The 12,069-nt window shown below is 42.9% G+C and overlaps 1 pseudogene; it reads right to left on the bottom strand.

Moving 5' to 3' along the window:
• Positions 1-285: 285 nt before the first annotated feature.
• Positions 286-12,069, bottom strand: part of LOC129861455 (WD repeat-containing protein 6-like) — a 37,289-nt pseudogene continuing 25,505 nt past the window's right edge.

Genomic DNA, 12,069 nt, shown 5'->3' with positions numbered 1-12,069 from the left:
AGTGTGAGTGTGCAGAGTCCTATTTGGTCAAATTCTTAATTTTGTGTATGTATTCTTAGAAACAAGGGTGGCTCAACTTACCCCACTCCCCCCTATAAAACATCAGGTTGACATTTATTGTAATCAGTCTTATCCTGGAGGTAAAACTGAGCGGTTTCCCAAGATGCAAAGTCAAAATTCACTATATTGTAAAAATTCATGAAAACAAAAATGTGCTTTTTGGTCTTAATTTAAGGTTAGGGTTAGCAGTGTGGTTACAACATTATATCACAGGATAACGTCAGCTTGGTTTAATAATTTGTTTAATGTCACAGTAGTGGACGCTTTTCGCAATACATTACAGTCAATGGGAAAATATGAATGTCACAGGGTTGACGTTTTTCTCATTTATCTGTCTCTCACTCTCTACCTCCTCTTTATCCCCCTTCATTCTCTTCTCTCTCCCTCCATCCTTTCCCTGCCTCCCCCTACTCTCATCTCTCTCTCCTTCTCCCTCCTCTCTCTCCCACAGACAGGCCGACAGACAGACAGGCCGACAGACAGACAGGCCGACAGACAGACAGGCCGACAGGCCGACAGACCTGACAGACAGACAGACAGACAGACAGACAGACAGACAGACAGACAGTTAGCCAGGCAGACAGTTAGCCAGGCAGAGAGACAGAGAGACAGAAAGACAGATTCAAGTCAATAAAAACAAAAATTGACCAATATCCTCTTCAGAATTGATTCAATAATTCATAACAAGGCTCTTAGTTTTCTAGAACTGCAAGACCATTGTGTCCAATGGAGGTCAAAAACGCTTTTGGTTCGATTGACTTCAGATTTCATATGCAGAGTCCCAGATCACAAATATGTAACATTTGGCAAGATTCAACTTTTTTAACCCTTTGAAACCACCCCTACGATGTTAAGTCACTTCAATGTACAGCTTCCTGGGGACACTGTTTAACGATTCCCTGTCTTTCAAATATTTACGTTAAGAATTGACCGATAGATGAGAGAGGTTGAGGAAGGACAGGACTAAAAACAAAAACAGAACTATTGTAAAATAGATTGTGTCCGTAAAATGTATATAGTATGTATAAGCTGGAAGTAGAAGCCTAAGTGTTGTTGTTCATTAGTTTACTCCAGTTAGTGTAGTGTTGGGTTAGCGGAAAATAATGAAGGAAATTATATTATTAAAATGTGAAAAATATGTATATACACATAAATACAGTTGAAGTCGGAAGTTTACATACACCTAAGCCAAATACATTTATATCAGTTTTTCACAATTCCTGACATTTAATCCAAGTATAAAATTCCATGTCTTAGGTCAGTTAGGATCACCACTTAATTTTAAGAATGTGAAATGTCATAATAATAGCATAGAGAATGACTTATTTCAGCTTTTATTTCTTTCATCACATTCCCAGTGGGTCAGAAGTTTACATACACTCAATTAGTATTTGGTAGCATTGCCTTTAAATTGTTTAACTCGGGTCAAACGTTTTGGGTAGCCTTCCACAAGCTTCCTACAATAAGTTGGGTGAATTTTGGCCCATTCCTCCTGACAGAGCTGGTGTAACCAGGTTTGTAGGCATCCTTGCTCGCACACGCTTTTTCAGATCTGCCCACAAATATTCCATGGGATTGAGGTCAAGGCTTTGTGATAGCCACTCCAATACCTTGACTTTGTTGTCCTTCAGCCATTTTGCCACAACTTTGGAAGTATGCTTGGGGTCATTGTCCATTTGGAAGACCCAATTGCAACCAAGCTTTAACTTCCTGACTGATGTCTTGAGATGTTGCGTCAATATATCCACATAATTTTCCTACCTCGTGATTCCATCTATTTTGTGAAGTGCACCAGTCCCTCCTGCAGCAAAGCACCCCCACAACATGATGCTGCCACTCACGTGCTTCACGGTTGGGATGGTGTTCTTCGGCTTACAAGCCACCCCCTTTGTCCTCCAAACATAACGATGGTCATTATGGCCAAACAGTTCTATTTTTGTTTCATCAGACCAGAGGACATTTCTTCAAAAAGTACTATCTTTGTCCCCATGTGCAGTTGCAAACCGTAATCTGGCGTTCTTATGGCAGTTTTGGAGCAGTGGCTTCTTCCTTGCTGGGTGGCCTTTCAGGTTATGTCGATATAGGACTTGTTTTACTGTGGATATAGATACTTTTGTAACTGTTTTCTCCAGCATCTTCACGGTCAAGGTCCTTTGCTGTTGTTCTGGGATTGATTTGCTCTTTTCGCACCAAAGCACGTTCATCTCTAGAAGACAGAACGCTTCTTCTTCCTGAGCGGTATGACGGCTGTGTGGTCCCATGGTGTTTATACTTGCGTACTATTGTTTGTACAGATGAACGTGGTACCTTCAGGTGTTTGGAAATTGCTCCCAAGGATGAACAAGACTTGTGGAGCTCTACAATTTTTGTTCTGAGGTCTTGGCTGATTTCTTTTGATTTTCCCATGATGTCAAGCTAAGAGGCACTGAGTTTGAAGGTAGGTCTTGAAATACATCCACAGGTACATCTCCAATTGACTCAAATTATGTCAATAAGCCTATCAGAAGCTTCTAAAGCCATGACGTAATTTTCTGGAATTTTCCAAGCTGTTTAAAGGCACAGTCAACTTAGTGTATGTAATCTTCTGACCCACTGGAATTGTGATACAGTGAAATAATCTGTCTGTAAACAATTGTTGGGAGAGTTACTTGGGTCATGCACAAAGTAGATGTCCTAACTGACTTGCCATAACTATAGTTTGTTAACGAGAAATTCGTGGAGTGGTTGAAAAACGAGTTTTAATGACTCAAACCTAAATGTATGTAAACCAGGCTATGAGGGGTGGCCAGTCCTCTTCTGGCTGTGCCGGGTGGAGATTATAACAGAACATGGCCAAGATGTTCAAATGTTCATAGATGACCAGTATGGTCAAATAATAATAATCACAGTAGTTGTCGAGGGTGCAGCAAGTCAGCACCTCAGGAGTAAATGTCAGTTGGATTTTCATAGCCGATCATTAAGAGTATCTCTACCGCTCCTGCTGTCTCTAGAGAGTTGAAAACAGCAGGTCTGGGACAGGTAGCACGTCCGGTGAACAGGTCAGGGTTCCATAGCCACAGGCAGAACAGTTGAAACTGGAGCAGCAGCACGGCCAGGTGGACTGGGGACAGCAAGGAGTCATCATGCCAGGTAGTCCTGAAGCATGGTCCTAGGGCTCAGGTCCTCCGAGAGAGAGAAATAAAGAGAGAATTAGAGAGAGCATATTTAAATTCACACAAGACACCGGATAAGAAAGGAGAAGTACTCCAGATATAACAAACTGACCCTAGCCCCCCGACACATAAACCACTGCAGCATAAATACTGGAGGCTGAGACAGAAGGGGTCAGGAGACACTGTGGCCCCATCCGATGATACCCCTGGACAAGGCCAAACAGGAAGGATATAACCCCACCCACTTTGCCAAAGCTCATCCCCCACACCACTAGAGGGATATCTTCAACCACCAACTTACCATCCTGAGACAAGGCCGAGTATAGCCCACAAAGATCTCCGCCACGGCACAACCCAAGGGGGGCGCCAACCCAGACAGGAAGATCATGTCAGTGACTCAACCCACTCAAGTGACGCACCCCTCCTAGGGACAGCATGACATCTATCTGCAAAATTAAAGCTGATCTACCCCCTGAAATTTTTTTAAATATATATTTTTTGACCATTCTACAGATGATGGAAGACTGTTTTTATGTAACTGCAGGGAGAGAATAAAGGACCATGTTGATTAATTAAGCCATTTCCTGTTGCTACATGGAGCTGAACCTCAACATAGGGCATCCCTATAAGCTCCCGATTGGTTGTGTACAAGGACGGTTAGCTAATTCAATCGCATTCAACGGGGCGACATGGTTATGTGAGGGCTGTAGGTAATGCTTTTCTATGGAAAAAAGCCTTGTTCTCTGTGGGACCAAGTTTTCACTGTAAAGAGTTAATGTAGGCTTGCGTTCTGTTGAACAATCCCCATGCGCAAATTTTGTTTCAAGCCTCAACCGTTCTGCTGATGTCACTCAAAAGCACATTAACTCTAGGTCAGGTTGTGGGAGTGGGGGGAGGGGTAAATTAATAAATTGGCTTAAGTGTAGGGTTGAGGTCCTAACCTTAACCCTAGCTTCATGTCCACATCCCAGCTCAACCCTAAACCTAGCCTCAACCCTAACCCTAGCTTCATGCCCACATCCCAGCTCAACCCTAAACCAAGCCTCAACCCTAACTGTAGCTTCATGTCCACATCCCAGCTCAACCCTAAACCAAGCCTCAACCCTAACCCTAGCTTCATGTCCACATCCCAGCTCAACCCTAAACCTAGCCTCAACCCTAACTCTAGCTTCATGTCCACATCCCAGCTCAACCCTAAACCTAGCCTCAACCCTAACCCTAGCTTCATGTCCACTCCCAGCTCAACCCTAAACCTAGCCTCAGCCCTAACCCTAGCTTCATGTCCACATCCCAGCTCAACCCTAAACCTAGCCTCAACCCTAACTCTAGCTTCATGTCCACATCCCAGCTCAACCCTAAACCTAGCCTCAACCCTAACTCTAGCTTCATGTCCACATCCCAGCTCAACCCTAAACCTATCCTCAACCCTAACTCTAGCTTCATGTCCACTCCCAGCTCAACCCTAACCTAGCCTCAGCCCTAACTTCATGTTCACTCCCAGCTCTACCGTAAACCTAGCCTTAACTCTAGCTTCATGTCCACATCCCAGCTCAACCCTAAACCTAGCCTCAACCCTAACTCTAGCTTCATGTCCACATCCCAGCTCAACCCTGAACCTAGCCTCAACCCTAACTTCATGTTCACTCCCAGCTCTACCCTAAACCTAGCATCAACCCTAACTTCATGTTCACTCCCAGCTCTACCCTAAACCTAGCATCAACCCTAACTTCATGTTCACTCCCAGCTCTACCCTAAACCTAGCCTCAACCCTAACTTCATGTTCACTCCCAGCTCTACCCTAAACCTAGCATCAACCCTAGCTTCATGTCCACATCCCAGCTCAACCCTAAACCTAGCCTCAGCCCTAACTTCATGTTCACTCCCAGCTCTACCGTAAACCTAGCCTTAACTCTAGCTTCATGTCCACATCCCAGCTCGACCCTAAACCTAGCCTCAACCCTAACTTCATGTCCACATACCAGCTCAACCGTAAACCTAGCCTCAACCTTAACCCTAGCTTCATGTCCACTCCCAGCTCAACCGTAAACCTAGCCTCAACCCTAACCCTAGCTTCATGTCCACATCCCAGCTCAACCCTAAACCTAGCCTCAACCCTAACCCTAGCTTCATGTCCACTCCCAGCTCAACCCTAAACCTAGCCTCAATCCTAACCCTAGCTTCATGTCCACTCCCAGCTCAACCCTAAACCTAGCCTCAACCCTAACCCTAGCTTCATGTCCACATCCCAGCTCAACCCTAAACCTAGCCTCAACCCTAACCCTAGCTTCATGTCCACATCCCAGCTCAACCCTAAACCTATCCTCAACCCATCTATCAACTCCCGGCTCAACCCTTAACCCTAACCCTCGCTTCATGTCCACATCTTGGCCTCAACCCGAACACTAACGTCTTGTCCACATCAACCCTAACTCCTATGGCTATGGTTAGGGTTATGGCTAGGGTTAGGGTTATGGCTAGGGTTAGGGTTGAGCTGGGAGTGGACATGAAGCTAGGATTAGGGTTATGGCTAGGGTTAGGGTTATGGCTATATGTGCATATGAAGCTAGGGTTAGGTTTAGGGTTGAGTTTAGAGTGTGTCTGCCTGCCTGCATCCCTGTCTGTCTGAGTTTATGCCTGTCTGTCTGTCTGCCTGACTGTGAGTGGATATATACACTGAGTATACCAAACATTAGGAACACCTTCCTAATATTGATTACACTCCCCCCTTGTGCCCACAGAACAGCCTTAATTTGTCAGGGAATGGACTCTACAAGGTGTCAAAAAGCGTTCCATAGGGATGCTGGCCCACAATTGTGTCAAGTTGGCTGGATTTCCTTTGGGTGGTGGACCATTCTAGATACACACGGGAAGCTGTTGAGTGTGAAAAACCCAGCAGCGTTGCAATGCGTGACACAAACTGGTGCACCTGGCACTTACTACCATACCCCGCACTTAAATATTTTGTCTTGCCCATTCACCCTCTGAATGGCACACATACACAATCCAATATTTCAATTGTCTCAAGGTTAAAAATCCTTCTTTAACCTTTCTCTTCCCCTTCAAAACATTAACCTGCTATGAAACATAGAATTGAACACAATACATATTTTATATAAATTGTATCTATTTCCATTCTTTCTAAAACACACAGCAGAAAGAATGAATGACTTGACAGTATGGTCTCATAACCTACTATAGTTATGTTGTGAACTATCAGCATGTGGATTGCAGTCATAATACTATACAGGTAATGTACAACCTTTCACTGAGCGAGGTTGAAAAAACCATCCACATTTACCCTCCTGAATTACACTTGATTTGGAAACGATGTGACAAGAGGGCGAGTCAGTCAGTCATGATTTATTTCTATGTAACATGAACCACGCCTTGACATTTGTCTTAATAAACTTTACCAACCCACCTAGGCAATGCCAGTAGTACAGCAGGCCTGCAATGGAAATGGAAACGAGGATGCCATTGTCGAATGACATCAGCTGAGCACACCCATTTCTTATCTCATTGGAGGTGGTCCAAGAGAAACAGCCAACCGTTAAACCCACACAGACACCTCTTATCATTGCGCAGGAGGATTGGACTTGGACATGTCACAGAGATTGCAGACAGACAGATCGACTGATTTAGGCTGGCTCCTCTCCCTATGCTGCCTGTTCATAGCTCAAAGGAAGACTACAGCATGTTAATATTGAGCTCAAAATGAAAGAAACCTTCCATAGTCCTACACTACAATCTGAAACCGACATGCACAGTACACTACAATCTGAAACCGACATGCACAGTACACTACAATCTGAAACCGACATGCACAGTACATTACAATCTGAAACCGACATGCACAGTACATTACAATCTGAAACCGACATGCACAGTACATTACAATCTGAAACCGACATGCACAGTACACTACAATCTGAAACCGACATGCACAGTACATTACAATCTGAAACCGACATGCACAGTACACTACATTCTGAAACCGACATGCACAGTACATTACAATCTGAAACTGACATGCACAGTACATTACAATCTGAAACCGACATGCACAGTACACTACATTCTGAAACTGACATGCACAGTACATTACAATCTGAAACCGACATGCACAGTATACTACATTCTGAAACCGACATGCACAGTACACTACATTCTGAAACCGACATGCACAGTACATTACAATCTGAAACCGACATGCACAGTACATTACAATCTGAAACCGACATGCACAGTACACTACATTCTGAAACCGACATGTACAGTACATTATAATCTGAAACCGACATGCACAGTAAACTACATTCTGAAACCGACATGCACAGTACATTACAATCTGAAACCGACATGCACAGTACATTACAATCTGAAACCGACATGCACAGTACACTACATTCTGAAACCGACATGTACAGTACATTATAATCTGAAACCGACATGCACAGTACACTACATTCTGAAACCGACATGTACAGTACATTATAATCTGAAACCGACATGCACAGTACACTACATTCTGAAACCGACATGGACAGTACACTACAATCTGAAACCGACATGCACAGTACACTACATTCTGAAACCGACATGCACGGTACACTACATTCTGAAACCGACATGCACGGTACACTACAATCTGAAACCGACATGTACAGTACACTACAATCTGAAACCGACATGTACAGTACACTACAATCTGAAACCGACATGCACAGTACATTACAATCTGAAACCGACATGCACAGTACACTACAATCTGAAACCGACATGCACAGTACATTACAATCTGAAACCGACATGCACAGTACACTACAATCTGAAACCGACATGCACAGTACATTACAATCTGAAACCGACATGCACAGTACACTACATTCTGAAACCGACATGCACAGTACACTACATTCTGAAACCGACATGCACAGTACACTACAATCTGAAACCGACATGCACAGTACAATCTGAAACCGACATGCACAGTACACTACATTCTGAAACCGACATGTACAGTACACTACATTCTGAAACCGACATGCACGGTACACTACATTCTGAAACCGACATGCACGGTACACTACAATCTGAAACCGACATGCACAGTACATTACAATCTGAAACCGACATGCACAGTACACTACAATCTGAAACCGACATGCACAGTACATTACAATCTGAAACCGACATGCACAGTACATTACAATCTGAAACCGACATGCACAGTACATTACAATCTGAAACCGACATGCACAGTACACTACAATCTGAAACCGACATGCACAGTACACTACAATCTGAAACCGACATGCACAGTACACTACAATCTGAAACCGACATGCACAGTACATTACAATCTGAAACCGACATGCACAGTACATTACAATCTGAAACCGACATGCACAGTACATTACAATCTGAAACCGACATGCACAGTACATTACAATCTGAAACCGACATGCACAGTACATTACAATCTGAAACCGACATGTACAGTACATTACAATCTAAAACCGACATGCACAGTACATTACAATCTGAAACCGACATGCACAGTACATTACAATCTGAAACTGATTTCTAAAGCAACTGCAGCTGCCATCACATCTTACACCAAAAACAGTACTATCGATGTCCTGAGGGGTACAATATCATAGCAGTGTCCAGTTTCACAATAGGATATATATACAGTACATCAATCCCTGTTGAGGGGAGAGCAGGGAGCTTTATAAGGGAGGTTGTTAAGACAGTAACATGACGGTTTGTGGGAATTTACCTGGGCAAGCTACCAGAAACACACAGTATGGAATATCTCTATCTCACACTCTCTCTTATGCTCATTATCTCACACACACACACACACACACACACACACACACACACACACACACACACACACACACACACACACACACACACACACACACACACACACACACACACACACACACACACACACACCTTATTCAAAAACTGTCTGTATGGTTGAAGATAACACAGAACACACAGATAACATCAACAACATCCATTATGATGTGCTGTGAGGTAAAGGAGGCCCATACATTTTCATGATGTAATGGGTATTATGTTTGACTGGATTATGCAATATGTTATGCACCAGTCACAAAGCTATTGTTAAAAGCAATCAACCCAATAAAGCAAATTGTTTGTACAGCTGGAATGCAGAACTAGAGATAATGACCTAACATAGTGTGGTAACATCATTGTCTATACATGGGGTTTGTGTTATTTGTTTCAGGTAATGACTGTTTGAGCTCAACTTGCATAATGCTTTGATTGACAGAGTCCATGAAGATGACTGAGGTTAACTCTAGCACCAGACCGTGCCTCGTTCCTGACATTTGAGGTAAGGGATGGTTCTCAATGAGGGCTGCTGTTCTTTAGCAAGACACAACGCAGAGTGCCTGGATACAGCCCTTAGCCGTGGTATATTGGCAATATTGTGGTATATTGGCAATATACCACAAACCCCCAAATTGCATTATTGCTATTATAAACTGGTTACCAATGTAATTAGAGCAGTAAAAAATAAATGTTTTGTTATACCCGTGGTAAACGGTCTGATATACCACAGCTGTCAGCCAATCAGCATTCAGGGCTCGAACCACACAGTTTATAATTGATGTTATATTGTCTGGGTTGAGGTATAGTTTATGTCATATTGTCTGGGTTGAGGTATAGCTTATGTTATATTGTCTGGGTTGAGGTATGGTTTATGTTATATTGTCTGGGATGAGGTATAGCTTATGTTATATTGTCTGGGTTGAGGTATGGTTTATGTTATATTGTCTGGGTTGAGGTATGGTTTATGTTATATTGTCTGGGATGAGGTATAGCTTATGTTATATTGTCTGGGTTGAGGTATGGTTTATGTTATATTGTCTGGGTTGAGGTATGGTTTATGTTATATTATCTGAGTTGAGGTATGGTTTATGTTATATTGTCTGGGTTGAGGTATGGTTTATGTTATATTGTCTGGGTTGAGGTATGGTTTATGTTATATTGTCTGGGTTGAGGTATAGCTTATGTTATATTGTCTGGGTTGAGGTATGGTTTATGTTATATTGTCTGGGTTGAGGTATGGTTTATGTTATATTATCTGAGTTGAGGTATGGTTTATGTTATATTGTCTGGGTTGAGGTATGGTTTATGTTATATTATCTGGGTTGAGGTATGGTTTATGTTATATTATCTGGGTTGAGGTATGGTTTATGTCTCGTGGCATGTAGCCTACCTCCAGTAACTCAGAGAGCTGAAGAACAGCTCAGAGTTTGCAAAGCACAGAGGGTTGGAGCAGGAGAATACAGTCACTCCAGTTATCAGAGAGAGGGCCATGGCAGCAGTCAGGCCCAGATCCAGGTTGAACAGCAGGGTGGAGATTAGAGTGGTCAAACACACCAGCTGTAGGGAGAGACGAACGTACGATGTCTTTTATGACGGCTTATTCTGGTCGGCCATTTTTATGACGTCTTATTACTGACCAGAATACAGTGGGGCAAAAAAGTATTTAGTCAGCCACCAATTTTGCAAGTTCTCCCACTTAAAAAGATGAGAGAGGCCTATAATTTTCATCATAGGTACACTTCAACTATGACAGACAAAATGAGAATTTTTTTTCCAGAAAATCACATTGTAGGATTTTTAATGAATTTATTTAGCAAATTATGGTGGAAAATAAGTATTTGGTCAATAACAAAAGTTTATCTCAATACTTTGTTATATACCCTTTGTTGGCAATGACAGAGGTCAAACGTTTTCTGTAAGTCTTCACAATGTTTTCACACACTGTTGCTGGTATTTTGGCCCATTCCTCCATGCAGATCTCCTCTAGAGCAGTGATGTTTTGGGGCTGTTGCTGGGCAACACGGAATTTCAACTCCCTCCAAAGATTTTCTATGGGGTTGAGATCTGGAGACTGGCTAGGCCACTCCAGGACCTTGAAATGCTTCTTACGAAGCCACTCCTTCGTTGCCCGGGCGGTGTGTTTGGGATCATTGTCATGCTGAAAGACCAAGCCACATTTCATCTTCAATGCCCTTGCTGATGGTAGGCTTTGTTACTTTGGTCCCAGCTCTCTGCAGGTCATTCACTAGGTCCCCCCGTGTGGTTCTGGGATTTTTGCTCACCGTTCTTGTGATCATTTTGACCCCACGGGGTGAGATCTTGCGTGGAGCCCCAGATCGAGGGAGATTATCAGTGGTCTTGTATGTCTTCCATTTCCTAATAATTGCTCCCACAGTTGATTTCTTCAAACCAAGCTGCTTACCTATTGCAGATTCAGTCTTCCCAGCCTGATGCAGGTATACAATTTTGTTTCTGGTGTCCTTTGACAGTTCTTTGGTCTTGGCCATAGTGGAGTTTGGAGTGTGACTGTTTGAGGTTGTGGACAGGTGTCTTTTATACTGATAACAAGTTCAAACAGGTGCCATTAATACAGGTAACGAGTGGAGGACAGAGGAGCCTCTTAAAGAAGAAGTTACAGGTCTGTGAGAGCCAGAAATCTTGCTTGTTTGTAGGTGACCAAATACTTATTTTCCACCATAATTTGCAAATAAATTAATAAAAAATCCTACAATGTGATTTTCTGGATTTTTTTTCCTCATTTTGTCTGTCATAGTTGAAGTGTACCTATGATGAAATTTACAGGCCTCTCTCATCTTTTTAAGTGGGAGAACTTGCACAATTGGTGGCTGACTAAATACTTTTTTGCCCCACTATGTATTTTTCTGACCACCACACGACCAGCAGGTCATAATTCTGACCACTATATAACGTGCATATTATGTGGCCTACTGGTCATAGTTAAGACCTCATCATAACCTGGGGTAAC

This window comes from Salvelinus fontinalis, chromosome 8 (genome assembly GCF_029448725.1).
Source record: "Salvelinus fontinalis isolate EN_2023a chromosome 8, ASM2944872v1, whole genome shotgun sequence".
In the NCBI taxonomy this organism is placed as follows: Eukaryota; Metazoa; Chordata; class Actinopteri; order Salmoniformes; family Salmonidae; genus Salvelinus; species Salvelinus fontinalis.
Note: the sequence above shows the minus strand (reverse complement) of the source record. Positions and strands in the feature narration are given on the sequence as shown.